A 26,130-nucleotide genomic window follows, 5' to 3' on the forward strand; every position below is an offset into this window, starting at 1 on the left:
CTCTTTTCAAAGCATAAGCTTCCAATTCAAGTGCACAAGAAATTCGTCGAATTCATAATATGTGTCGATGAATAGAATATGTTGAGAAAATAATCGATCAGCAACAAATAGTCACAAGATCCAAACTACTACTAACCACTGATCTATTATTGGAATTTCTTATTTTGCCTTTTACTTCTCTAGTTTTCTGCTGATCTTGCAATATCACATTTTTTATACAGTGCAACCACACAATGCAATCGAATTTTTTCCCTCGAAATTATTATTAGTTAGACGGTAAAAATCATTTGAGTTCTCTGAATTTAAAAAACTGTAGTAAAATAAATACATTATCAACAACAATACAACATAATCATGAGACATTCATCTTGATGTGAAGTGATTGGAGTCTAAAGTAGAAAACTTCATTTTGGAGTGGATGAATGAATCTCTCACATTGGTAGAAGTTTCTTTTAAAAAGCTTATAAGAAAAGTTTACATTTCAAAAACAAAAGCAGAATATTCATGTATTAATCTACTCATTCCATACATTGAGCTGCTTACTCAATTGCAAATTGAGAGCGGAAGCTCGATAGACGTCTAATTTATAACAGGAGGTGTAAGATATGAGGCTATAAATTATGGAGATATAGGAGCAGCATGCACGCCCAACCTTTCTCACCACATAGGCTTCCAATTACGGTACCTGATCGACTTACAACAAAGAACGGTATGCATCCATCACATTCCACTTGAAAATTTACTCAATTACTGTTTCGGAGAGAAATAACATTTCAAAATGGAAAATCATGTTGAATTTCGGTTGATCATGTTTCCTAGTCCCATTTGAAAAACGTCAAAGTTCACCAAAATCCTAGACCAGCAAAATGTCTTCCAACAAACTACAGATTTCTACAAACTCTCAATAATATTATCATTTACAGTTCACAAAAAAAATGCTCGTAAAAGGTTTAACTGATTACTCAAACAACTTATTCATGGCAAATTCCTCAGATAAAAATCTTTTGATAAACGGAAAAATGTTATATCATTTCTAAAGTGAAATCAAATTAGTGAAATTGAATTTTGGGACGTTAGTAGACAATGTAAAATTTCAAGGATGATCAGAGCTCCTAAGAAATAATAATGAAATGGCTTCTACAGTTGTATTAGTATACATTGTAGAAGTTGTATACAATGTACTTACAGTTGAATTGTGCTCATCATTGAATTTGTCTTGTTTAGAAAACTAGGGTTTACGAAAGATGAAAGAACAATATTTCGGAGCAAATACAGTATTATTTTACCCTTTTATGAGCTTCAACTCAAATATCCTTCAACGTGAAAAACATGTTTAAAGGCGGTGCTTCTCTCACTCTCAATTCGGAAACGCTCCAGTGAACACCTCATATGTGGCTATTCAACAAAAGGCACATGGCTGGAGGCTGGAGGCTATATTTTTGGAATTCTCAGATCCAACGGTCTTCATTATTTCTAGTACAGAAATATCAATTTTTTTCGCTTTCTCAAAAGAATCTCGCATTCATAGGTGGTTGCCTATAAGTCTCCTTCCAACTGACACCTAAAAATCAGTTTAAGATCACTTAAAGATCAGTTGAAGAAAAGAGAAATGGCTGCTTTAAGAGATCACACATGGTTTTTAAAGTTTTGCCAATTTCTCGCCTTATGAGGGAATTTTGAACACTGCTCTCTCTTCCACTCTCGAAACATCCTTGTAATTTTATTCAAGAATCTCATTTTGGCCTTATTTAAGCTTATTCATTTTTTGTTCTAGTATCCAAGATTCCGAAACATATTAAGTAACTGGAATTTTCATATCTTATGGAACTTCTGTTTTACTCCATAAATGTTTTTGTTCGTATTTTACGTACTCTTGATATTCACTTCAACTCTGTCTCTCTTCAAGTAATGATATTACAAATTAAAAAAACTGCTGAATTCTTCTGGACAATGAATCTTGAAGTCCAGAGTCATTTACTTGGCACAGCAATCACATGAGTGATGTTTCCGCAGCCGCATCTTTCCAAACACACATTAACTATATCTTTCCAAACAGCTATGCACATTGGACCGATTATTGCCTGATGTATAGTCAATTTTAATGAATTGATAAAAATATCTGGATTTACTTGGATACCTGGATTATTTTTTCTAAAAACTCTTAGCATCATTGCTTTCCTCAAATCTTAGGGATCTGTGAAATGTGACAATTTTTTTGTTTCGCAGATCGAAAAATAGAAATTTAACTCAATCCATAGATATTCTCACTCTGCTAGTGATGAATAATAGACCAGATCATAACCCAACTTTCAACTCCAATCCGCTTACTACAGTAACCAGGACCTCAGGGTTACTCGATTTACCCAGGGTTACTCAATGGGCAACACTAAAATGAAAAATATTTTCAAACAAACGTTAGCATTTCTCTATGCACAACGAAAGCAAGTGGATAAAGAAGAAAACTCTTGATCAATCAAGTTGAATAGCGACGAAGGACTGAAAAGGTTACCTGGATTCGTGTCCATCAATTTGATACAGAGCAGACCAATCCCGAATCACCCATTTTATTTTATGGGTTCAGAATAAACGTGCAAGTCTCACCCTTTGTATCCTTTCTCTCTCACTGACTCATTCCTTCCTAGCTTTCTCGTAGTACTCTCATAATTCTCACTCTTCTCTCATTCGAAGCATTTTACTTCCGCAAGACACAGCAAACAGTATTTTACTGTTGACTTTTATGATAGCTGACCTGTTCGTATAACGTGCCTCTCTCAATGGGAGAGATCATTTGTTACTCTGAGTTTATGATGAGCTGAATGGGACAGTCGATTCAACAAATATGAAGGTTTTGTCACTTTATCACTCTTTCGCTATTAATACAGTTGTAAAATATTTTTACTAGCAGTTATAAAAAGACCAAACATGGCTGTGGCTTCATAATTCAGCAAAAATGTGGAATTCCAATATATATTGTAACAGGAATATAGGCTGTAAACCTGTCGAGGTTTTCTTCAGATGCGTCAATAAACTTCTGATAAGGAAGCCGCGCTTCAAATTTATGTTTGAAGCTTCAAAACGGTCGAATGGATGGACTGGGCTTACAGGAATCAGCGGAGCCTATCCAACGCAAAAATCGTAGATAGGCTTATGCCATCTATGATTCACTTTAGGATGATTTAGGATGAAGTAACAAAGCTATCTGGCCTATTTGGATATTTGTTCTGCTAAAGTAAATGAGTATCATGTAAATTAATAATTACATCCAAGTCGAGTTCAAGTGCAAAAAGATTATTTTAAAAGTGGAGATAATGTCCTTTTTATTTTCTTCGGAAATCAATCAATTCTATAATTATTATTATTTCTTCCAACTTAATTGACATTTTATTGTAATTTTTTTACATTTGTATGAGTAGGTAGCGTCCTTCCTACCTGTTGGTTGTACTGTAATTGAAAATGTTCACAGCCGTATATAGCCTACTCCCCGCAGTACGGTATTGAATTTTTATAACTTTTTAACAAATTGTACATTTAAAAACAGGTTTCATTCCTGTATGTATAGTGACCACAAACTCGCCGCCAATAAGGTTTATATGACACTAGGCTCGGACACCAGCATTACACCATTGATATCCATGTTTAATAGCAGCAATCCGGTTTGATGCCATGCGATTATTGTAGGATACCAGTTGTGTCCCAAGAGAAATGAATAAGCGCCATAAGAGCAAAAATACCTTTTGACTAGCATGGCCACCAGTCTCCCAAAGGGTATCCCAGTGTAACACGATCCTTGAAACTATTTTAAGGATACGAACTCGCACCCAATTAAGACCGCCAGGAAGACTTGTAAGCAGTATGACATCGCGTCAAGTAATCGTTGGTACCAAGAGTATCAAAGATTGATTTTGAAAAAATCAAGAGAGTTTTATGAAAATATAGATGAAATCTTTCAGATTATCTCAAAGAACAATATTTTACAGCTGAGCCTAGAGAATAGTTGAACGGTGACAAAACTTTGGTGACATTCACAAGTCAGTTACAGAGATAAGGAACAACATTGAGAAAGTTATGTAAACTTTGAATAGATGAGTACATGAAATATTTCGTTCCCTAAGAAAAAAACTGCAAAAAGTTTCTCTTGTGGAACATCTCAACCATGCAAAGAGGAAGTTCAAGCAAGTTTTATCCACCTAAAATACTGAAGTTGCACTAAAAAAATCAATCACCTCACAGAACTTTTGTCATTCAACTTTCCTTTCCAAGGCTCTCTGGTAACAAGGATCATGGATCATGGATTTTCTTCTCATCCAAGTTATCATTGGAACTATTTTTCGAGGATTAGTATCATCCTGAGAAGGTCGTTCAGCAATAGTCGATATCAATAGAGACAAATCTCCTCTTGCGAATAGAAATCATTGACTATGATAGAGCGTGGAATTCTGCTATGATCGTTACGTCCCGCAGAAGCCCATTTCCAAACCTAATCACTGTTATTGGGTAACGTCGACCGAGCTATATCAAGTAGAAAGCAGTCTGTAATTTATTATTGCGGCCTTCTTTGCCTTGCAGAATACAAGGACGAGTTCAACAGTCGAACAGCCATCCCATGTCGTCCTGCTTTCAAAGCATAATAAAGAAGTCCTATCCAGTCAGCGATTCCGATCCGACCCAAAATAATTTTATTGATTCCAATTCGAACTCAACGTATAAACATCAGCGTTTGAAGAAGCTATGCTATAATAAAGACTGCTGAAGACTGACTCAAATTTTAGAATTATATTATCATAATATATATTTTTAATTACCGTTTATGGGACCCTTAAGAAACGTCTTTTGAAAATTCATTCCAATCGGGATAAAATCATATCAAGAAAAGTGTTGCTTCCGTATAATTAACGACAAGAAATATCGATTGTTTGGAATTCAATTTTCGACAAAATAATAGGTACTGAGAAATGTGAAAAGTCTTTGAGAGACGATTATTTCAAAGAGAGGAATCAATATTCTTGATAAGGTAGCCGTCTGCGATCTGCCACCTTTCAAGACTATCCTTTCAAGAAGGCGCGTGAGTTGTCACTACTTGTTCAACAACTGGGTTTGAAAGTTGAAACTCATGAATGAGTTGTGTGTTCAGTCTTCATTCCGAAGAATGTTTGAGGGCCAATTTCGTAATTCGTATCAACAATATTAGACCGGGCGGGTCCCTGCATTAATTAATGAAAAACTGTTGATATACGCTAAACGATTGAAAATGAAGCATGTCATTGTCACGCCATGTCGCGTGTTTTAGGTGTGGCCATCATCCGTCAAAATGGGGAGTCGACGCAGATAAACGTTTCAACTAATCGATTTCTTTAAAATTTCCAATTTCTCAAAAATTACAAACATGGATGCGAATTGATGTTTCAGAGTAACTAGAGTAACCGGAGATGAGAATCAAAGTTCTCAAAGTTGAAAATTAATGATATAATGCATTAATTAATAATGCATTTGGATTAAAAATGCATTATAAATCGATAAAGATAGCTACTAGGCCTATGTTGTTATCTTAAATGTACAATCTTCGGGTATACTGTAGCCTACATCCTAATTAACCAAAGTAATCTTACATTTGGAAATTTCATGGAACAATAGATTGAACCTCTTAGGCACTACTAACTTCTATCGCGAAGCGACTCTTTACATTAGCGCTCCAAGTGTGTGTTTTGTAATGACAATTTTAAAACTACATAGACAAAATTCCCAATCTGAAATAAGTAAATGATGTGAAAATTCTGAATGTGGTAATATATTGTCATTAAAAAGCTTGGACCCAACCGCAAACCATCTCCTAAACTGACTTCAATATTTTATTAACTTCTCTATATCACCAATCATAGTCCCAACCTCAAATGAAAAGGCAGTCCAGACTGGATTTTTAGCCGTTCGTGCACTCCAGATCCATTCATTGGATACTCGCGACTGACTTTCCTTTCAACTCGACTTGAGACTTAAGATTCCAGTACGTTCAATGAGGTGAGGTTGGGATTTGAAATAAAATAGCGTGAATTACAACGAGTACACGTTCAAATTTGTTAAAAAAGTAGTAGAATTTCCTATCCAAAATCATTAAAGAAAATTTTGATTGAAATAAGCTTTAAATCATATAATTTCGAATAAGTCAAGTTTAAAAATCCGAATGACTGGTATCCGCGACTAGAGTCGTAGGATTTGAGCCCTACTAGTGTGAGTAGTGCCATTAAACCTACCTAGATCTCGTAAGGGAAAGCAAATACATCCATGAGGAATGAGGGGGTTAAATTCAAATAGAAGGTTTTTGGGTTATGTTTTTCGTAATTTGACTTGATAGACATTAATATGAGGAAATAATTTCAATGTATTGATAACTATTAACCAGTTTACACATTGGAGTCTACAGATATGGTAACAGATACACTATTCATCCACGTTAACTCAAATAATACAAGTACAGAAAGTGTACATAAACAATATTCACAGCTTTAAAAGTTTGATCACTGACTTTCGAGCAGTGAGCAACGATCATAATTAACACGTTTTCCCTAATGAGGAATAAATCATTGGATATTTTATGAATAGAAATGAAAAAGCTCAATACAATTATATCACACAAGATAGTTCCTTGCGTTTCAGTATTAGAATGCTAATTGAAATCACTAATGAGTTCAAGAGTTCAATGAACCAACCCTTTAGCCTGAATCAGGTAACATTCTACGAGGGTATAACAAGCTGTTATCGCGTGACAATGAGAAGTGAAGATAGTGAAATTCGCGGCCTCTTGACATGCCTCTCGAAAATTTCAATCTCACGCTTGGATTCGTGTGTACAGAAATGAAACCATCAAGTTGTGTAGTAAAGATACAAGAATGTAAAAGAAATAAACCATGAACTTTTGCTGGAATACAATGAGTATATATAGAGTGAACTTGATTTACGTTAAAGAAAGTGAAAGTTCAAGTTCGTGATTGGTGCAGCTATAAATTAAACTGAGATTGATTCAATGGTGATTGAATTGATTGAAACGTGCCAAAAGGTTTCGATAATTATTGTGTCACCTTATTTACACAATGTTATTTCGATTTTTTCCCAGTAATTTATATATCTGGGAAGAAATGTTTTCCAGGACTTTTTTCCAATTTTTCAAGAACTAAGGTGGATTGCATTACCTTAAAATGTTCTCTTCTGATGTTTGTGTGGTGTCATGGAGATAGCGGGGTGTGAAGGTGGACTGGGTACCAGTAGGTGTGAATGTGTAGGCCAATATTACCCTAATATGCATCCATAAAGCACACTACACACAAGGACAATAGTAGCTTCCACTAGCTACCGCAGAAACGTAGAATTGGAAATGTTCAATGAACTCAAATGTATATGCCAGCTTCGGGAGGCAGCTAGTGGAGGCTAATATTGTCCCTGTGAGAAGGCTACAATCGATGCCTTATTTATAAGTCAATCAAACTTTAAAGTTTTCTGTGGTGATTTCTTGAATATGTGTTTCGATGTGGTAGATTTTTAATATTTTTTTCTAAATACTTAGAGGTCTACTATTGAAAGAAACGTGTAGCGGGAACGAATTTTCTCATTTATCTGACATCTGTATTAATCTATCTGGAATGTAAATGTGAAATGGTGTCATTGATTGATTAGTCAAATAACCAATAATTGATTTATTCATTTTTGAATCTGAAATCTAACAAACAAAAATATTGGAATTTGGCAGTCACATCCACTGGATCCTATCGATAAACAACCCTGACAATCTATTCAAAGTAACCTATAATAATCGCTCAGATTTTTTGAATAGCAACTCGACCAGAAAAGTTGAAATTCAGTTGAAGTGGTATGCCGGGAACTTGTAAGGGTGTGTTAAGACGGTTTCTGATAGTTTACAAAATGTAAAAGTGGACAAAGAGAAACTTTGAAACTTTGAGCCACGCGTTGAAAGCATTGCATTTTCACATTTCTTGGCTGCCCAGATGCCATCTAGCAACAATCAATCAATCAATAAATTTTCATTCATACACACATGCAAGATAAATACGGATGAGCAAATTAATACAAGCAAAACAAACAACAAAAATCTGGTGTGGAGCACTCACACAATTTTCCTTGCCTTTATGAAAATCTATCACTTGACGCTAGTGTTCACGCGCATAAAAGTCTACTATTCACAGATCCAAGACAGCTACACTGACAAGACAATAACACTGGAGACACACGAAGTGTGCTATCTCTTCATAGTGAATGATTCAATAGAATCAACAGTTTGCACTTGAAATAATAACATTTTCTCGAAATTCGAGATTATTTTCAATTTTAAGTGAAAATTTTACTGAACATTAATTGTAGAGATTTCCATGCTCAATCTTTTCAACTTGGAATTTCTTGATTAAATTGTATATGAAACCTGATACTTGAGAATCTAAAATCAAACTTTGCATAGATGGGGCGGAGCTCCTGGAATTTTTACAGATATGAGACTTGTGACAATTGATAGAGCTTATTGAGAAAATCGCGAAAAACCCTGTTTTTGACAGCATTTTCGCCATTTTAGCCGCCATCTTGAATCGCATTTGATCGAAATTGTTCGCGTCGGATCCTTATATTATAAGGACCTTAAGTTCCAAATTTCAAGTAATTCCGTTAATTGGGAGATGAGATATCGTGTACACAGACGCACATACACTCATACACACACACACACACACACACACACACACACACACACACACACACACACACACACACACACACACACACACACACATACCAATACCCAAAAACCACTTTTTTGGACTCAGGGGACCTAGAAAATATAGAAATTTAGAAATTGGTGTACCTTAATTTTTTTCGGAAAGCAATACTTTCCTTACCTATGGTAATAGGGCAAGGAAAGTAAAAACAATCACAATAAAACAAGATAAATTAATAGTGGTGCAAAAAAAGGAGGAGGAGGAGGAGGAGCATTGAAGGGTTTTCCTACTATGGTTATCCATGAGCTAGGAAAACCTTCAATCCTTGAGAAGATGAAAAAGGTATCAGGGAAAATGAATAAATGATAGGTATGGAAGAATGGGATGGGGAAGAAAAAGAAGGAAAAGGATGGAAAAACGAATGGACCAGGTGGTAAAAATATCGCTATCTTCCAGCAATAGTTTTCTTCCATGACATATTTGTATGGTTCAATGGAAAAGTATCATTTATCTCATTCGAATGCAGGGTTTTCACAAATATTATAATCGTGTTGAGTTTCGAATTATTTTCTCAATGTTTAAATTTTTCCATTCTTAAGCAAGGAGGAATATTACGTTATTTTAAAATTCGCCGGCCGGATTGGTTTAGCGGTTTGGAGCGTGACAAACTTATAAGTCTGCTAGTTCGTGGGTTTGAATCCCGTCAGTGACGAGATTCCATCAAAGTGGACGTTTGATCATCTCATCAAATAACCCAGGCACTTCCCATTATCCACGCACAAGCGAAAGCCTATGTGGGCATCATCCGCAATGAAAAAGAGAATTATTATGGATGAGATTTACAACAAGATATTCTTGATTTTTTTGAACAGTCATGTTTCATGTTTTTTTTCTTTTGGAATTTTTTTTTCTTTTTTCTTTTTATATTGGAAAATTGCTTATAAAATGCATTAATATCATTTGAAAAGGTTTAGGTTTGGTAAACAAAATTTAACTTACCTTAGAGAATTTTTAAAGATGTCTTGGAATAGTCCATTATAGAAGCTTTCACTCCATTAATACCTCAGAATTTCGAATCACTGTTAGAGTTATTGGAAACTTTCAATTGAAGAAATTCGCCAGGGTCCGTATTGTGAGAGGGAGAATTGAAATAGTTTTCCTGGATGCAGCATACTATCTCTCTTTAAGATCTGAAACAAAATATTGTATTAAAAGGTTAGTAATTTGGAGTGGTAGATTCCTTTAAAATCAAGATAAGAAAATGTATCGAAGCTGAATTATCATCTTGAATACTAACTACAGTAGCGATAATATGTATAATATGATAAAATAATATTTTGGCTCAAAATTGGACAAAAATCATCAAGTGTAAATATAACCTATTTTTGGACAATTTCTATTTAAATTTGGGAAAGGAACAGTTTTGGGCTTTAAGCCTTTTGTTCGAGTTCCTTTTGGAACAGTTTTGGGCTTTAAGCCTTTTGTTTCTTTACCAATCATTCATAGTTTATTTATTTATTTATTTATTAGATAGAGCGAACAATACAATAGTCGGAAAAGAAAAAACAGGCTATTGCCCAAAACTTCTTCAATTTCCTGATTTTGTCACAAATCGTCCAAATATTATGTAGGTTATGTTCACTTCAATTTCAACACCAAATCTTCAATCTGAAACTATGAATCAGAATAAAACAAAGAATTTCAAATTTAGATAGATTGATAATGAAACTTCCGTTAAAACAAACACCAAACTTCAAATATTCACAAAATATAGAATAAAATCACTTAAATTTTGAGCTCGAAAATATCACTTTCACCATAGCTACAACAGCAGTTGAGAATGATATTGTATGTATCAACGTATAAATAAATAAAATAATCAGTGCATTCACAAGACTTCCGTATTTTCGTCCGTATAATAAATATTATATGTATTTAACACTCTTGAACAGAATGCAACTTCATCTTCTTCATAGACATTAATCACGTTCCAAGCTAGTACAAGTTAGTACATTCCTCTCATACAAGAGGAATGGGATAGGCAACACCGGAATAGAGACTCATTAAATCATTACATTGTCTTATAAACTTGGTCATCTAGCAAGATTTAAGGTTTTTTAATAGATCTTGTTAACGAAAAAAATTATAAGCTGATCCGTCGATGGGCATATTATTATTAACATAATAACTTTAATTGTAGCGAAAATTTTGTGTCCAGCACAACATCTTTATTGTTAAAGGGAACTTCCAAGCCTTCCCAATTGATAAGAATATAGAAACAAGCAATATTCAATAGCGCTTCGCAAAACGAAGGATATAAACTGAGCCGCACTATTTCTTGCCAGTCAAACACAAAAGACAATAAATTCAGCACACTTCACTGCGAATAAACAGACCAGTAGCGGCTGACAAAGATCTATTGCTTCTCAACTCGAAACTGGTCGTGGCAAAACTGAGTTCAGATAGACCAAGAATAAGAGTGGCTACGACTAATTAATCAAGACCCTATTTGTCCACAATGGCTGTGTACAAACCACAAGGGAACGTGCAGAACTGTGCTGGTGAAATAATAGACTGTTTCACAACATTACTAAGCTTTTAAATTCATGTGACACATTGCCTTGGTGAATTTATTTATTGTGCTCTAATGTACATTTGAGAGAGAAATACTCAACAATTGAAAAAATTTGTTTAACTTGAAAAACTTTAAACTTTGTTAAACTCCAAATCGTATGACAATAGAGCTATAATAAATATCATTAATTATTACTCATCAACTGCTACTGAGTAGATAACAGCGATTGTCCAAGCAGATACCCAACTGTAATTTATAAATAATGAAATTAGTGTTTTTACTTATTGAATTCGTGATTCATCCAAATTTGATGAATCTAGTTGCGTGCTTCCATACTATTTGGAAACGAAAACATGTAATTCAGTTGAAGAATTGGCAAAACTTTTAAGCCTACAATTGTGTCATACGTATTGATTAAGTGACGTTTTATTCATAGTGATGATGTTTTTAAAAAAACAATTATTGAAATTATGAAAATTTCATCCTAGTTGATCACTTTTCAAACTGTGGGAGTTCCAGGGCATGTTGTAAGTAATGGTGGGGTGGTGAAGTTATAAAAAAATTGAGTTTTTTTTTCATTGAAGTTCCCAATGGAAAAATGATACGAGACCATCCTTTCATCACTTTCAGCAATGTGATAGGTAATTATTTATTCAACTAGTTCTCCTTACCCCACTCTGTCCTCTGCACAGCCACGTAAGATAATCAGGATGGAATGCTTCCACTCGTGAACAGTCTTTGAGAGATTGGAAATCACTACTGCAATGAATCGTAGTAGAAGAGCACCAAATCTTTATACAGCTCACTAAGACCACCCAGGTGCAACTCAAAGTCAGACTTCAAACATTGATTTACGAGTACTGATTTTATGCTTCTGGACTACTCATGTTTTAGATGTACAGTCTGAAAGGACACATCTGTGTCTTGGAACTCCCAAGACATTAACTGAAGTAGGCCTACTAGCAATTTCAAGAGATTCTTCTTTTCAAAGTTCAATTGTTTCTTATGATGATTATAATAAGGTGTCTATATTTTTATCTTATTTATTAATATCGGGGACCAAGCTTTCCTCTGGAGTACAAAAGCATAAAACATTTATTACGAAAGAAGAAATGATAATAACATTCATATTTCATACAGAAATGTTCTATCTAATCACAGAAAATTGAGATTAATTCCCAAAGGAATGCAAAAATTTCCTTCACAAAGGCCCGGTTGCACAAAAGCCGGTTAAATTTCAATCCTGATTAATTTCACGTGAACCAAATCAGAGAAGACCATTTCAAAAAGATGGATCTACTGGATTTAATCAGGATTGAAAATAACCCGGCTTTTTTGCAACCGGCACTAAGTACTTGATTGAATGATTACAAAAGTTCAACAGCTGAGTCATAATTTTGACACAGTCCCACACACATGAACTCGCTCACTCACTTCCATCATCAACAGACGACGAAATAATTATTATCACCTGTTTTCCCAAGGATGAATAATAATAATCCTTTTAATGTCCTTCAGCGAGTTTTCCCAGGGATGATACCTAGTGCGATCGAATTTTTATATAACAAACCTACTATGTTCTGAATTTCGTGAGAATCGTTAGAGCCGTTTTCGAGATCCGGTGAAATACTAACATATAAACATATAAACAGAAATTGGTCGTTCAATAGTATAGGATGTACAAAATACAATTATAATAAGAACAGATGATCATAATAATTCATCAGCTGATGAAAAGTGAAATGCGCGTGTTCGTGGAGCGTAAATCTACAAGCACCTTTGAAAATTGCTCATTGTTCAATTTAATTTTCCTTAATAGATATGATTTTTCTTAATAGAATTTATCAAGATATGAAATCTCAAAATTTTGATGAAATCTGACTCTTGATTTTTTTGACTATCCCATTTTCAATTTTTCTCATTACGAAGAATGTAGGATGACAATAAGTTCTCAAAAATCATGTCAACAATATTGCTGGGTTATGGAAGGATAAAACCACTATAACAGAGCCATCATAACGAGCTGAGTTCCGGAAGAAGTATTGTTATGCTCTGTTATGTTCCATGTCCAGTTAAAATATTCAAACCGCATATGACACAGCTGCGAAATGTTGTGGATTACTTTTCCGTTGAAATCAGAGAGCAAGGTGGCTTCTCGAGAATAATTCAAAATGTTAACAGAGCCAGGTGTAGCGTGCCCTCCACTCGTTTCTTTCCTGAGTACCTATCCAATGCTCGGACATAGCGTGAGATAATAATCACCCCCAGAATAACATATTGATGCTATCCATCAAGAGGTCAACAGTTCTGGAAATGTTGGGGTACTCTGTTTTATGTAGTTTCAAAGGAGCTCAACCAAATTTTGAAGTATCCAAAAGACTGCACTTTTATTCAAGAGCACTTCATTGATTCTTCATGAATCAATAACTACAGTTATTTGATATCAATTCTTGATCATTTATATTGGCTTGGGAAAGTCCTACCTTTGACCCACATGTTATGAATTAGCAAATATTTGACATCTGGGGTCATATCCAAAGGCGTTTTCGAGTTGTCTTGGCAAAGCTAATTCCCATCTATGGACAGCTTTATGAAGTCGTCTTGATAAAGTATTTCTTTACTTCCTTTTTCCTTTGAGGTGACTTGACTTCTTGTCAAGTATGCTCATATAGAGGTATGTTTTACATAGAAACATATTACATGCTTATTACAGAAGCATATAGATGCAAATTGAAAAATCACTTTACTTATATGGGCATTGTATGTTCATTTTCGCGCAGAAAATGCATGTGTAAAAATAGGGTTGATATACTGTACAATGAAATATTATTCTGGAATATCATGAGTTCAAATTAATAACTTCATGAAATGGAGTAGAATCAGTTTTTATGGTCAAAATAATCATTTACACTTTTTAGAAATACTAGTAGTAAAACATAATTCTTAGTTAAAATTCTCTAGACGATCTCTTCGATTTTTTAATTCCACTTGAACAAATCAGCTCCTATAGTCTGTAAGTTGAAACTCAACACATGTTTCATAATGGAATGCCATATATCGTGCCCCCCCAAATGTCATCCAACGCCCTTTCAGTTCAAATCGATTTTTGTTTAGTGACTACTCTGCAGTAGTCTTATCAACTAATCAAGAGCTACGATTTATTCAAAAATCTACTATTTCCAAATTACAAGAGTTCTATTACCTTTTTGAAACTGTTTTGTCGTTCTTTGATCAAAAATGATAGTGTGAAATGTCAATTTATAAGGGGCATTTTCGTTTTATATGTTGATGGATATTTGATGGATTTTCAACTTTTTTGTAATAAATTGTCTCAATATTCCTCTTCTTACTTCAATCTCTTGTAAGAGTTGTCAAAACAGGAATTTTATCCAAATAATAATACACGGATCATAGAAATTATTAAAAAAGGAATAGCAAATGTTGACGTGTAAACCCGGATAATCAGTGAGAAATATTGTAGAAATGAAAATCCCAATCTCCAATTGAAGAAATTCTATTGTTTCAATAATTAATTATTTTTAAAAGGTTCTGATTATCAGAGGGGATCAGAAGAGACATTCAGAATAAGTCTAGTAGACTGAATTGTTCTCACAATAGTTGCTGAGAAAACTGAAGACTAATAACACTGTTATTGCAATATTGAGTTGACAAAACCAACTTGAAAGCAACAAGAGAAATATTGCAGCTTCAAGAAAAAAGCGACTTATAGACGATGTAGGAGGAATTTATTACAGTAGGGTAGAAGTGAACCTCCCCAAGTTGATTGGAGTAAAGAGCCTTGAGACCTATCAAATGCTTCACACACTACATTTCAGCCATCAATCAATTGGAGAGCTGACGTTTTTTCCAAGTTTAGATTGCTATTTTTCACCCTTCATTTAGCCTGATTTTTCTTCCACCTCATTTAACAACTTTGGATCGGTTCTATATGCCAAGATTAGTACATCAAGCTGAGAAAATCAAAGTTTTTATGAACTGAGAATAATTCTGTTCGATAACATTCTTGAATTAGGCTACGTAAACATTGCATTCAATTTCCAACGGCGTGTTTGGAAGAAATGCAGGATTATTTTTGGCATATTGCCCATAACAAGAATATAATTGGTTCGAATGTTCATCGATTGAGCAAGCTCTCGAAGCTTCGAAATCAAAAGTTATCCAAAATGTTTTATCAATGACATCCTCGGATTCAAAACTCTCTAATTAAACATTTGACGCAAGAAAGCAGTATAAACTATTTAGGATGCGTATCCCACATAGTGACCAGATAATATTATCATTGCTATTCAACAAATAAATAAGATTTCTATACAGTTGGAATTTCAAAGGAACACTCCTCAAGGAAACTGCCTTTTTCAAAATCTATTCTTCAAATTAAAATTTGACTGTAAGTTCAAACAAGTGAAATCAAATGTTATTGCCTTAAAATGATACACTAGAACAATGGATTTTATATTGAAATAAAATATCACGTAAAAGTACAAAAATACATTATTTAAATTTCTCAAAATTGATTGACGTTACCAGCAAAAACTTATTGGTTTGTGTGCAGGCGACGAGTAACAAAACAGTTCGAAAATTAGAATCGTATATTATCGTACAGTACTTACCATCATATTGAGGAGTTAGAAATGACATATAATGTATATCAATGAGAATGATGACAACAGAAAAAAAATGAAAAAACAGATTCAATTATGTAAATTCAAACAGTTCATCCAATCTGTAAAACAGTGCCAGAATATTAGGTTAATTGCCTGTGACAAATTAACTCCATGTGTAGGAGGTGTATAAACAGAGAATGAAATGTAGTAGAAACAAACAGAGATAGATAATTCTATAAAACAGCTAGTTTTCTAAAAAAATCAATATTGAGAAGCAAAATTGATTAATGAGAGAAAACTCTCCATCCTGCCAAACTGGAATACTACTTGAAACCTATGCATCACCTTACCACACATTCAAATTCATATTATTTATTTCAAATCAAAATAATACTTTACAATAACACAATATTTGATCAATGGAAAACGTTCCCCACATGGATGATCTTCGAATGGGGAAAAGTTCATATTTTCATCATCGCTCAAAATCTCATTACTATGAGAGGTCATAATCATTTGTAAGCGCTCAAGTGCATATTTGTGAATTCAAGAATTGGATTTTCAGTTTTGACAAACTATTTACAACGGAAACGATCATTGGCAGTTGTTTCTGTGAAATGCAGTTGGACTTGAGCTGAGCAGTGTTTTTAATCTTTCCCTGATGTAAGTTTGACATACGGAGTGGCTAGTGGCCGCTTGTTGCCAGTTACCGTGGCAGTTCCCCCCGCGCGGAGCTGGAGGTGAGTGCGATCGATATGAGTGGCCCTTCAATCCACCCTTGCCTAAGTGGGCAAGCGATCTTCTACCATCCAAAACACTTTTCTCATTCACTCAAGTAACTCGGCTATTTCAACTGTTATTGTTGATCACTGATGCACTTCATTGGTTCATATTCGTGACAGGGAATTCAGACTTGGAATTAAATATGCCATACTTCCTTTGTCGAATTGTTAATGTCTTGAAATATTGAAGCTTCATTTCAGTATTTATATACAGTAAGAGTGAATGAAGATCTTCTATCTTGAAATAATACTTAGCCCATATATATTACGTCAAGAGTAATAAGTTCTCAATGATGACACCACAGCAACGAGAGTTTAATTCTCATACTCAAGTTTCTCTATAGGGCTACTGAAATTATTGGAACATAATAAAATTTATCAAATACCCTTTTTTATTTTATCAAATAACTTTTTTCATTTTATTTTTATGATTTGATGAAATAAAAAAAGGTATTTGATAACTTTTATTATGTTTCAATAATATCAGTAGCCCTATAGAGAAACTTGAGAATAAGAATTAAACTCTCATTCTTGAATGATTAGAATAATAATAAGAATAAGAATTTTATCAGTCATCAATATTTTACAAGAGATACATTGACATCGTTTCTTAACGAATGGTCATTTTCAATATCTTCGATTGAGTATAACAGCTTCTAATCCCGGCAACAGACTACCTTGTATATGAATCAGATATTATCCATGGAATTATTATTTCAAAGCATTTTTAACAATCAGATTCTCTTTTGTATTAATTAGCATGACATGGTATTCAATTAAATCTCGATATCATAGTTAAATAATTTTCATTCATATGAGAGATCATAAGTGCTCAAGAGTTCTATGCAGTTTGAATAAATTCATCAAAGCTTGTATCAATATTAACTTTTTTACCATCTATATAATTATAGAATGAGTATATGCAAAGTGGAAAAACCGTATAGTAGAGAATATCATCGAACAAGAGTTGACTGATAAGATTATATGACAATGATAAAGTTTTATTCACTCCAATTTGTGCTTTATTCAGAGGGGAAAGTTCAATTGGAATGCATTTCCCTTGAACCTGTCAATAGTAGGCTATGTCATGTCTGGGACAGAATGCAATTCGGTCAGGGCTCTAGTAATCACTGGGTTAGTCTAGGCACGACTTGCTCTATCGGTGTCATTCTATCGATTATTTAATAACAAAGCCTACTTCTGTTCCCTTATACCCACACCAAGTAGATTGAGAACTCATTCCAAAGTCAGCACATTGCCTTGATTGCTGATAACTGTTCTTATCAAAGTTTCCCTTGCACAATACGTGATAACTGCAAAATTCAAACTCGCGAAATGAGCAATTGCATTGGATTTCATATTCTCTATTGATATCAAAACTATTACATGAATATCATTATAAAATAACATGATGAGTATGACTCATTTGAATTACTATTATATATATTTTATATAATAATATAATAGTAGGGGTAAAGTGAGAGTTCTGGAGAAAAGCTGCCCCAAACCTGCCCCAAAGCTGCCCCCAAATCTGCCCCAAATCTGATTCTTGGTTCTAACCTTGCCCAACCCAATGTAATCCAATCTAACCTAACCTAGCCATACCCCTAATCTCACAATAAACCTCAAATGAAGATTTCCCACTTTTTTGGAAAAAAAAACTAGATCCAGCTTTTTTTTATTTCTTGAATAACTAAGAAACCGTTAATTTTACAAAAAATCTAAAAGAGTAACTTTTTCCAGTAAATCTAATAACGAATCCATTGACACCCCATTTGTCAAGATTGAACAAAAAATAAGGATCTCATGGGAAAACTAGATCCAGCTTTTTTTTATTTCTTGAATAACTAAGAAACCGTTAATTTTACAAAAAATCTACAAGAGTAACTTTTTCCAGTAAATCTAATAACAAATCCATTGACACCCCATTTGTCAAGATTGAACAGAAAATAAGGATCTCATGGGAAAACTAGATCCAATAACTAAAAAACCATCAATTTTACAAAAATTTACAAGAATAACTTTTTCCATTTGTCAAGATTGAACAGAAAAAGTAGATCCAATTTCTTAAATAACAAAGAATAATTTTTTTCAGTAAATCCATTATTTGTCAAGGGATCCTAACTCTGAAACTAAGCACACAATAATATGTTTATGTTGAGACCTTGCTTAAACCTCAGCACTAAACCCCCCCCCACAGGGTGGGGGGGGGTTTGGGGGGGCTTCACCCTCTGCCTTTAACCTGAACTACTTGAAAACTCACCTCAGGTTGTATTAAACATTTATTATAAAAATAGATCATGAGTGTTGATAAATTTGGTCGATATTTGTATGATAAAGATAATAATAGAGATATTAATGTTGATATCAAAAATTTGATTCAGAATTTTTTCCATTTTTTACAATGTATACCATTAGCTGCAACTTTCATACCAAACATTAATCTCAATAATGAAAAAGAATGGAAGTATATGACTGATCCAAACTTAATCCAACAATTCTCACTCTCTTCTGGAATCTCTTTTAAAGAATGGTATGAAAAAAATGTAATAAATATAGGTGAAAAATCTTAGGTTTAGGTGAGTACACCCAGAAAGAAATTGTAGATGTAGGTGAGTACACCCAGAAAAAAATATAGGTTTGGTTACCCAGACCAAGAACATTATTCAACTTTAATGAAAAATCTAAGCTCATATGGATACACAGTCAGTATTTTGCTTTGAAAGAAGCTGATAAATCAAATAATAATATAAAATGCTTTAAAATTAAATTTGAAGAAAATGGTTGGAGATCAAGACAAGAACAATTCTACAAATTAATGGGATGATGCTGAAGGTAAAATATTGATACATTTGTAGATAATACTTTTGATTTGAATAATGTCTAGTTTTTGTTATTTTATAGAAGATTTATAATACTCTTTTTACTGTTCCACTCAGTGGTGTATATTCAAACTCATTATCATAGAGGATTAAACAGTAGGCACTGGTTTTTTCTGAGAAATTATTTGTTGTTTCCAATGTCAACTTTATGTCTATTGCACCAGATTTCAATAGTTCATTTTGCTTACTACAGTCTATAACAACCAATGGTGCATATTCATCGAATGTTTTATACTCAATTGATGTACTGCTGTTATAAGGATAGTATTCATTTTGGAATTCAGAGAACATGTGATACAATAAATGTTTATTACCAACAATATTTTCATAGGGGAATGATTGAGCATTTAAATAGAGATTAACATTGTTCAGATTACAGAAATCGAAATGTGACCTGTTAGCAGTTATAACATTTTTCCTATTCTTTTGAAATCCAAGAATAATGAATCTAGGTTTCAATATGTTTGAAGTTGTCTTAACTGTCCATTGAAGATTAGTAGTTTCAGGTAATTGTGGAAATTCATGCAATTCCCATGACCTGAATGGAATTGTAATTGGTATATCACTATGTGTTAAACTCAGCAGATCAAGACGAACAGTGTCAGAAGCATGTATATAGGGTACTTTCCATTGTAGTTTTGTAATATCAATTTTCACCGATTTTGCTGTTTCTGATTCAATACAATTTAAGTCTGATGATGATCTTAATAGAACAATTTCCTGACGAACATTTAATAGAACTTTTCTATAGTCTTCCATTACACCTAACCACATATCCAAAGGAATGCAAAAGCAGAATTTATCTAAACTTTTCCATCCAGTCAACTTCCATCCTGCATTCTCCATAATTTTTTCATTGAGTTTTGATTGACGTAGATAGTTTTTCATGGTTGTTGTCAATCCTACATTACGTGTGCGATCAACTTCAACCCCTCCCAATTCATATCTGATTTCATCAAATAGGTATGCAACTCCATTATTGATAAGTGAAAAGTCCTTGGTTTCAACATCATTCTTATCTTTCACTTTGATTTCGCCTTCAATTATGAGAAAACTTCTACTTGGAAGTGTATAAATATCTTCTTGTTTTAAACTAATTCGAATTTCATCATTGTAATTAAATGTCTGTTGAATATATGGTGTGTGAGTGATATACTCATATTTGGTAATACTCTCATCAAGATGTACACTCTGATCAACAAGTAATATATCTGACTTGACTTGTTTCTTATACATTTTTATTATATATATTTTTCCTTCTCAATACAACCTGAGGTGAGTTTTCAAGTAGTTCAGGTTAAAGGCAGAGGGTCAAGCCCCCTCAACCCCCCCTTGTGGGGGGGGGGGTTTAGTGCTAAGGTTTGCTTAAGAAAGGGTCTCAACATAAAAATGCTTGTTGCTCAGTTTCAGAGTTAGGATCCCTTGACAAATAATAGATTTACTGAAAAAAATTATTCTTAGTTATTCAAGAAATTGGATCTACTTTTTCTGTTCAATCTTGACAAATGGAAAAAGTTATTCTTGTAAATTTTTGTAAAATTGATGGTTTCTTAGTTATTGGATCTAGTTTTCCCATGAGATCCTTATTTTCTGTTCAATCTTGACAAATGGGGTGTCAATGGATTTGTTATTAGATTTACTGGAAAAAGTTACTCTTGTAGATTTTTTGTAAAATTAACGGTTTCTTAGTTATTCAAGAAACTGGATCTAGTTTTCCCATGAGATCCTTATTTTTTGTTCAATCTTGACAAATGGGGTGTCAATGGATTCGTTATTAGATTTACTGGAAAAAGTTACTCTTTTAGATTTTTTGTAAAATTAACGGTTTCTTAGTTATTCAAGAAATAAAAAAAGCTGGATCTAGTTTTTTTTTCCAAAAAAGTGGGAAATCTTCATTTGAGGTTTATTGTGAGATTAGGGGTATGGCTAGGTTAGGTTAGATCAGATTACATTGGATTGGGCAAGGTTAGAACCAAGAATCAGATTTGGGGCAGATTTGAGCCAGGTTTGAGCCAGGTTTGAGCCAGCTTTGGGGCAGTATTCTCACTTTACCCCTACTTATAATTTCGACTTGGGCTTTATCCTTCAAGACGTATTTTTCAATTTTGAGTAATTCCGTTCATTGGTAATTAAGATATTGTCCTCAAATATCAGTCACACACATACATACTCGCACTCACAAACCCAAAACCTTCCCGAAACCAAGTGCAATTGTTCCAGTATCATCGACCCATCGAGCCTACTGTCTGAAAAACCTGTAGAATTATTGTCAAAATCTATTCTTTTTCTTAGTTCTCAGCAGTCAGATTTATCATTTTCTAGATCGTGAATAGGTAGAATTTGCCTACGAACATGAGCTTTTTGGAGAGTGATATTTTTTAACAACTAGAATTGGCAATAAAATGATAATCTACTCAGCCTTCATACACGCTCAGCCCATCAAAGAAAATTGTACCGCATTAGAAACAGCTTTCTATATTAGGTCGATTTTTATGGTATCTCTATTTTAGAACTTTGGCATATCGAGAGTGAGTATCTGACTTCTTAATGTTTCAAGGAATATGAATGCTCTTTCATGTGCTGTACAGCAGCCTTCTTTCGAATTTACATACATCAATTTCCATATGTAGGCTTCAAGTAACAGAAAGCTACTACCATCGAATCCGGAACATTGAGAAAGTCGTAAAAGTATGAAATTAATCTCACAGTTATTGTGCAATAGAATAGTAGTTTCGAATATTACATGAATAACCTCAAATCATAAATTTTATTACAGTTGTCACGACGTATCGTGCAGTGATGTAGTTCAAGGAACGCTTAATTAATTCATAGCTAGAGGGTATTTTAGCTGTTTACATAAACTATCCCTGTGTTGATAGATCTCACAATAGATTGATTGATCTCACAAGTTTAGAAGTTAACCACGGTTTTGATTTTCTGTTTTTAGACGATAATTTTCTCTCCAATTGAAGAGTTGTTTCTATGTACGAAGATAAAATTGAGTCTGTTGAAACTGTATATTACAATTCCAATCATGGTCTGCATTTGAGACAATACAATAATTAATACAATATCAACTACACAATTATCCAATACTTGGTATAAGAGAGTTTAAAGCTACAGCATGGGACAAAACTTGAGCTATTCGCACTACAGCCTACAACGCGCCAACCACTTGGTACAAGTATCAAAGATGTTCTCGTATCAAAGATGTGTTCATAAACAACATAATATGCCACAGTCTTCAATCGTCAAGCCATAGAAGTCACTATAGAGGCATTACCTCTCAAGCTCGTTCCCTACTTACATATCTCCTAAGACCCCAATTAAACTTTGTTTAAGTTATCAAATTTTAAAAATTGAAAAAAATCATATTTCAATGGATATGTTGTGTCAAGCTTGTTCCCCACTTGCTTATCTCCTGAAAACCCAATTGAATTTTGTTTAAGTTATCAATTTTTAAATATTGAATAAATTCTTCAATATTCTTCAATCGTTAAGCCATAGTAGTCACTATAAACCTCTCAAGCTCGTTCCCCACTTGCATATCTCCTAAGAACCCAATTGAACTTTGTTTAAGTTATCAAATTTTAAATATTGAATAAATTTTTATTTCAATGGAAATGTTTGAACACGTGCTTTATTTGAGTTTTACTTTGTTTGTGAGGGATTGCCCAACGTAGACTACTCATTATGTATGATTCATGGCGTTTTAGCTTTGTCGATTCACTCTTGATGGATAGGGTTTCCACTAGGATACTTAGGATACTTAATTTGATGTCTTGGGCTTGTCGTGATGGCTAGGGAGTATAGAAGTGGTGATACGAAATTTAACGTCACTTTTCCCTCGCCAAGCCTCCTTTGTTGAGTTTGATGAGCTCAGTAACTCGAGTTCATTCCTTTTAAAGCCTACACTCTACACTCATCATTCATTTCACTCTCAATTACGAGTAGAGTGAAGCTTTCAAGCTAAGAGGTTTATGTCATCACTCGCCAGATGTTATGTTGTGGTGTAGACTATCAATACTGTTTAGACCTAGATATAGGTGCATTATCTTTGTGATAGAAATGAATTGTTGACGGTAATGTTAACTCTATGATCATTAAAAATTTATTTCCAAAGTATTTGAGTTTTAATATCCAAATAAAAATATATAGGCTCATTCATATTTTCCATAGAAGCCTCAAAAATAGAACTGGGCAAGAAACGAGAATGAGGTTCTATAGTACTATACTTGTATTGCTGTTCCGAAACTCCTATATGGAAGTGAGGATTGGATTCACACACGGAGAATGAACAGTCGAATTCGAGCTACAGAAATGACATGATATCTGAGGTGTGTATTCAGCTGCACTAGTATTAATAGGATCAGAAATACTGATATAAGAAAGATTTTATCGGTTCCTTCTCTGCATGAAAGAATTCTACAAAATAGACGCAACTGGTGCATTCTAGTTATTTGAATAGAATGCCACCTGGAAGAATGCCACTTGAAGTCCAAAACTATAGATCTACTGATAAAAGAGATTTAGGAAGGCTGAGAAAGAGATGGGTATTGGAATAGGTCAATTAATAAACCTAATCATTGAAGTGAAGATGATGATGAGAATTTCAATCAATGTAGAGAAACTGTGAGTACTGATTTGAACGTTTCCCAAAGCATTACCTAGGTGGAACTATTATAACTTTCCTAGTTTGATCCTGTAATTGCATAGTTGTGATAATTCCAAATTTAGGACCATTTTTGCAGATTTTGCAACGTAAAAAGTGAATTTTATGATCAACTATTAGGATCATAAAAATTGTAAATCACCCTTATTTCCATGTTTAACATCGAACTATATCAATGAAGGGATAAGTGGTGGAAAATAAGTCAATTAATGATAGGATATTACATCAAAACTTTGCTGTAGGAGCATCAAAATTTACAGAGCTTTGCTGTAGGAACATCAACATTTATAAAACTTTGCTGTAGGAAGATTTGCTGAACTTGGCGCATATAAAAAATCCCAGAACGGAATAAAACTGGAAGAGCGTTTCAATTCACAGAAGCTTTTCTCTATTTCAAGCTCAATAGTTCCACTGGTGGGTATGATAAGAATATAGTATTATCTCCCAGAACACTGCGAAATTACAGAAAACGCTCATAAACTGCAAAAATAGGAGGTAGGATGTCAGTAAGTTATCCAGTTAGGATGGAATCGATGTGACCTATGCACAGTGAACTCATTCCATTTTGTGCTTCCAGCTCAGTTCTCCAGAGCGTCGTTTGCAAGTACAATAGTTGAGTGTCGTCTAGTGCGCTGGAGCACGCGAAACGGTGATAATAAGGCAAACTCCACTCAATCTTCCATATCTAATCAGACAACTGGGACAGCTGGAGACAACTGGGATACTTCAGCAAAAGCCATTTTATATTCCATGACAACATAAATTATCATTCCGAGCCGTATTGAGTTTATAGATTGTTCTAAAATGTCAATCATTCGAAAGTCTATTCTATGGAAAAGCTTCTTTCTTGTCTCATGGGAATTGTATCTCATAATATGCAGTAAAAGCCTGATACATAATGAGATCAAGGATTTTCAATACATTCCTCAACTCTCTCATTCACTCACATATACTGATTTGTGAGTTGAAAGTTGAAAATATTGAGGGGAACTTTAAACCTATTAAAATTTCAATGTGAAACTTGGAACTTGTTTAGAGATTAGTTGTGAGTAGAATGTTACTAGGCAAGCAAATTCCAGTGAGATATATCAAAACACCATAATATAAAAATTCCATGATCTTATATCACAATGTTCATGACATCTCATGAAAGTTTTTCATTCATAAACTGCCACAAATAACTACCACAGACTGACTTAACAAGAAGTCAGGGACTATATCTCGATTAATGTAACGGCAGTTCTTGAGAAACTGAGACCCACATAAATCTAGAAGTGCACTTGGGCTGTGGTGGTGCTGTCAAGGAGTTTCATGTTTAATCAGGTCTTAATGCCTTCAAACATGTTATCCTGTTACAACCTCACAAAAGGACAAAAGTGTAAGGCTAATAGATAAAACTTATTTTCATCCAGAATTGAAATAAAATAGAATGGAGGTTTTATGTAAATAGAATGAATCAGGTAATTGAATAATAATAACAACAATAATGATAGTAATAATAACAAGCCTGACATCCTAGTATTGAATCAGCTGGAGGCTTATATAATTGATATCACTGTACCTTCGGATGAGAATGCTCAGAAGACCAAAGGCGAGGAAATCAGAAAATACCGAGAGCTATCATTTGAGCTGAAAGAAATGTATGGGCTGAATACTGTGAGAATACTTCCAATTTGATAACGGTCAATGGCCTGATACTCAAGTCAGTTGTGGAAACTTGTCGAAGTATTGACTTGGTAGGCGTGGTACAGAGAATGCAAAAATCTGTCCTACTTGACACTGCACGTATTGTGCGTAAGTTAATTGACTAGTCAAACAGTGTTATAAAAATAAAATGAAAGTTGCATAAAAGTGCCCCTTCTTTGTAAATATATCCACAAAACCGT

At 33.9% G+C, this 26,130-nt stretch overlaps 1 protein-coding gene across 1 annotated transcript in view; it reads right to left on the reverse strand.

The window, feature by feature from the left end:
- Positions 1–26,130, reverse strand: part of LOC120350374 (potassium voltage-gated channel subfamily KQT member 1-like) — a 97,413-nt gene that overhangs the window by 45,437 nt on the left and 25,846 nt on the right. The window contains exon 2 of the mRNA XM_039423467.1: positions 9,708–9,898. The gene's annotated coding sequence lies outside the window, so the exon portion shown is untranslated. The remainder of the gene's footprint in view (positions 1–9,707; positions 9,899–26,130) is intronic.

This window comes from Nilaparvata lugens, chromosome 3 (genome assembly GCF_014356525.2).
Source record: "Nilaparvata lugens isolate BPH chromosome 3, ASM1435652v1, whole genome shotgun sequence".
In the NCBI taxonomy this organism is placed as follows: domain Eukaryota; kingdom Metazoa; phylum Arthropoda; class Insecta; order Hemiptera; family Delphacidae; genus Nilaparvata; species Nilaparvata lugens.